At 35.2% G+C, this 4631-nt stretch overlaps 1 long non-coding RNA gene across 1 annotated transcript; it reads right to left on the reverse strand.

Moving 5' to 3' along the window:
* Nucleotides 1-1373: 1373 nt before the first annotated feature.
* LOC130254243 (uncharacterized) lies at nucleotides 1374-4381 on the reverse strand. The gene is made up of 3 exons (XR_008840663.1): nucleotides 4312-4381; nucleotides 3053-3165; nucleotides 1374-1480 (listed from the first exon to the last, which is right to left on the reverse strand). It is a non-coding gene; the product is annotated as an uncharacterized LOC130254243 (long non-coding RNA).
* Between the last annotated feature and the right edge of the window lie 250 nt (nucleotides 4382-4631).

Here is a 4631-nt window from a genome sequence, read left to right on the forward strand (position 1 = left end):
AGTCCACGATGGCCCTTGAATTAAACTTCTGCCAAATTCCAGAGACTGTTTGTTATTCATTGTTCCTGGATGGATATACGTGATGTATAATATAAAGGGTACCTCTTCTTTTTCTCCATGCATGTTACCTAATAAGAATAGGCAATCTATACACACTATATGCATATCACATTTAAAAACCCAGTAATTATTGGGGCAGAATTTGGATACTCAGCAAACATAATCTAAATCACGAAACTAATTTACACCTGATAAAAATCCACATATTTCACCACCACTTTGAATCTGTAGGTACATTCACTTCTATAGAGAATTTAAATATGGGTTTCTTCCTTATTGGACTGATTACTGTGCAATCATGTCAAAACATCCAAAGAATCACAATGGCATCACAAAATACCCAACATGGCATGGCACGTGAAACCCTAAGCCCACATTTGGCAGGCAGACCAGCTGCAGACAAATCTGAATTGGACTTATGTTAGTAAAAAAAAAAAAGAAGGTTGCTTTTAAGTAGGAAATGTAGATGAGAAAGTCAGAGCCCAGAATCCATCTCTCAGGAGTTGAGTATCAGTTCAGTCTGTGTGTTGGAATTTAGTCTGAGGTTCCTCCCCTCCCATCTCTTCTGGGGGAGATTATGAGTTAGGACCAATTTTACACCCAGTTTAAGATAGAGGTGACAAAAGATAAAATTTAATGAAAATTACTCGTAGATTCTTCCTATATACTCTTACTACTGATGTGAAAAAAAGCAACAGTGTTGTAGCAGGCTGTTCTGTATGTTTACTGGAAGACCGAACTACAATGTAACTACCAACTCTAGTCTTTTCCTTACTGGAGCTCTGACTTTGATTTTTTTCCTTCTCACACAGGCATTTATGCTGACAAAATCTGCATGAATATTGTGATCTCCAGTCCTTTGAAAAATTCACTTATAATGACCAAAGATTTACAGGGAAGACTGTAGCAGAAGAGGGAAGATGAAAAGATGGTTTGGTTTCATAAGACAAAATCCATCCACTCTTAAAATACCTAGCCAAGCACAAAACAGAGTGGTAGAGTTCATTGAGAGCCAGAAGTGAAGAGAGTGAGCTGACTGGTATTGGTAAGAGGCACTGAAGGGACAACATAAGTCCAGGCACAAGACAAATGTGACCACTGGTTTGCAGGCTAATCAGTGGCTACAAAGAAATACTGAGGTAAATCTTTCAGGGCATGTCTAAGCTGCCACTCCAATGCAAGAAGGTTTAAGAAGCACAATGAAAAAATGTAAATGTTCTCAAAGCAAGCTAGAATTAGAAAATTACTAAATTAAACCAAACAAGTTCTGCTGATGACTAAACAGATCACAGTGTGGGCACTGATTTATCTGTTCTGATGATTCATGCTGAGGCAATTTAAGCAGTTGTCCATCCAGGCAGAAGTCACTATTCCTGTGGCAGAGAGAGGATGTTCACTCCCCAGATGCTGCTGCTTGTAACTCAGCATAATAAAATAAATACAATTAGTGGTCTTGCAAAATAACACAGAATTTTATATCCCAGATTGGCTGAAAGGTGGTACCTCATCTCTTCATCCATGCTGTCCAGCAAGAAGAATTAACCGCAGGATAATTATCACTTAAATTCAACAAATACCACGAATCCTCATTACCAAATTGCACTGGTTAAACTAATCACATTCTAAATTAATTCATTTAAATGGGCATAACTTTTGCACAACAGCTCAGTGTTCAAAAAAGAGCCACTTGTTAATTAATGTACTGTTCTTTATTTTTAAGACTTGCTTCATTTGAAACTCAATAAACACTAAGGAAAGACCTTTCCTGAATTTTCATTAGAAATGCATTTCATGCCAAAAACGTGTTTCTAAATACTCCTCAGGATTAGGAAGTGCATCAGGAGAAGGTGGCAAACCAAGCTATCCTTGATATTTTAGAATTTAGGGAAAAGCACACATCCAAAAATTTAATCAGGTGGGGATGTAAAAAAGTGGAAATTCCTAAGGTATTTCACAGAACTTTCACTAAATCAATATTAAATAACAAGATAGCAGTATTCTATCTTTTCTTAACCCTTCAGAACTTGCCTATACACAGCTTTAAATGTTCTCCTCTATATTCTGTGCACCCTTATCCATGTGTAGTTTACCTGGTGACTGTCTCTGCCTCTGAAGAATACGGATTAAGATGAACTCAGCAGGCTAAAGATCAGCTTGGGATAATCAACAGCACTGTATTTTTTCAAACTGAAATCTGATCATTTGCTACCTTGTACAAAGCAAAACACCACACTTTTATAAGTTTAAAAAGGACTTTATCCTCTTGGTTATAAAATTCTGGCACACAATTTTTGTGGTTTTTGTGGGTTTTTTCTTCCTCAGACATGAGGAAGTTGCTAGAGATATGATTATTACATTCTTTGGTTTTCTTAAATGGTTAGTTACTCGCCTAAATTCTTTTGTAGCAAAAATCCTCTCTTCTTGCATAACTCTGTTTTAAATTAAAAAAATAATTTAAAGTTAAATAAGTTTGGCATGGGTGAGTATTGTTTTCCTGAAACCATATTTGATTTGGAAAGTTTTGGCTATGGTGGTGCAAATCCCTTGACACAACTTCAGGCTTTAGGTCAGAAGGGAATATTCAATAGTCTTTTCCTGATAACTAAGTATGACTCAGTGATTAAAGATGTCAGGTGACCTGACATCTCTGGAGGTTGGCTATGGAAAAGTTGGGGCCAGAAGCTTTTAAACCCATATACCTGTCTGTGTGCTTATTAATGTCATCAGTAGGGGCAAATGTAGTATAAAGTTTAAAAAAATAATGCTCTATTTTTTTAAACTGGATTTATAAAGTCCAAATGTTTACTTAGAAATTAAACATTTTGGTACTGGGGCCTCTAGGATATGTTGGCAGTGGAAAAACTAACCTACACCAGATGGCAGAGGTTAAAGAAATACTATAAAATATGGCTTCTATTCATACGGTTCTCAGACAAACAGAACCCCAAGCAGAAAAAAACTGTGAAAGTGGAAAACCTTTTCATTTGCTTACATTTCTCTTTGCTACTCAGCAAACCTGAGAGGTATTGTATCATCACGTATCATGGAAGTAATATGCCAGATTGTTGTAACAGGTGGAATATGTTTGTTTGTAACACGTTGAATCTGAAATAAAGAAAGGACTAAAGTTACTAAAGGTTTTTACAAAAACATTTACAAAATGTAAGTACCTCAGTTTTGTACCTTCAAAGCTTACTATCTAAGTCACAATTTGAGACAATAGCTGCATTTTGCACAAAAAATATAAAAAATACACTCTCAAATTTTTACAGATTCAGCTAATTTGGCTAGATGAACATATAAGCTAAGGAGATAATTCTGCATTAGCATTTTTAATTAAACATTTCACAAAAGAGAGCATTTTAATCTATATTTTATCCTATGTCACCTAAACAATATAATCTCTAAACTTCATACTTTTTGTTTCTAAAGCTTCTTAAAATCACAATTGTTTCATAATTTCAATGTATTTATATAGCATTTCATGAATCTATCATATTTATAAAATAAATGCACTCTCATAACAGACATACTTCTTGTACGATTTTTGTCAGTTCAAAAAATCCACTGTGAACCCAAATCTGTAAAGCAAAATGTGTGATATAACCCATTTTCTTATTACATATGTAGTCATACGACGTTTTTTAAAAAAGAGAGAAAAAAAAATGATGTGAACTTGGGCACAATGGACCATGCTGTCAAAAATATTCAGTTGTCAAAAATGCAGATGGCATAAAAACACAGAAACAGATCAGTTATTGGAGGGGGGGGTTAATAGAAAGGATTGCATTCATTTTTAAAATTGATTATGTGCCTAAATATGTGGTATCCAATAAGGTCTTGAAGGATACCTAAATGTTTTTTTTTAAAAATCGCATTTATGTGAATAGTTAGGTAATTAATACCTTCAGAGACAAGGTTCAATGTCCAAGATAGAAATAAATGTTCTCCCATACAAATAGTGGTCAAAAAAAGAAAACAGCAAGATGTCTGAAGAGGGAAAAGCTCCCTAATGACTTGTCCTTTTCCCTTAAAAAAAAAGACAAAAAAAAAAAAAAAAAAAAAAAAAAGAAAGAAAAGAAAATAAAGCAGAAGCAAATGGAAAGGTCTGCACAATGAAAACAACTACTGAGCAGTTCTTGGGAATGTTCAGTAAAGATTTGATTTTCAGTGTCTGAACTACAAGCCATTACTAATGAAACAGCATTACTAAGTGCATTCAAAGGACAATTAAGGTCTGTAACAAGCTACCTGGCCAATCTCAAAGGGTTCAGCTGGAGGCAGACTCTGCCTTTTCCTTCCTGAGCCATTCCCCTGAGAAACAGAGAAATCTTGAAATACAGAACATACTTACAACTACTGTGACTGTTCCCTCCTTCTGCCCACCCTATTTTTGCCCCTTTTGCCTGTAAGACTAGTGGCATTTTGGTGTGAATACAAAGCCTCCTTCCGATGGATATAGAGTCAAGTGTTCATAATAAACTCATCTCTTATTGCTAGGCAACACTGAGCAATGTGAATTTGTCACTTCTGTTTGGTGCAACTTTCAATTTCACCTCCAACTGTAACAA

The sequence above is a fragment of the Oenanthe melanoleuca genome, chromosome 5 (genome assembly GCF_029582105.1).
Source record: "Oenanthe melanoleuca isolate GR-GAL-2019-014 chromosome 5, OMel1.0, whole genome shotgun sequence".
Classification (NCBI taxonomy): domain Eukaryota; kingdom Metazoa; phylum Chordata; class Aves; order Passeriformes; family Muscicapidae; genus Oenanthe; species Oenanthe melanoleuca.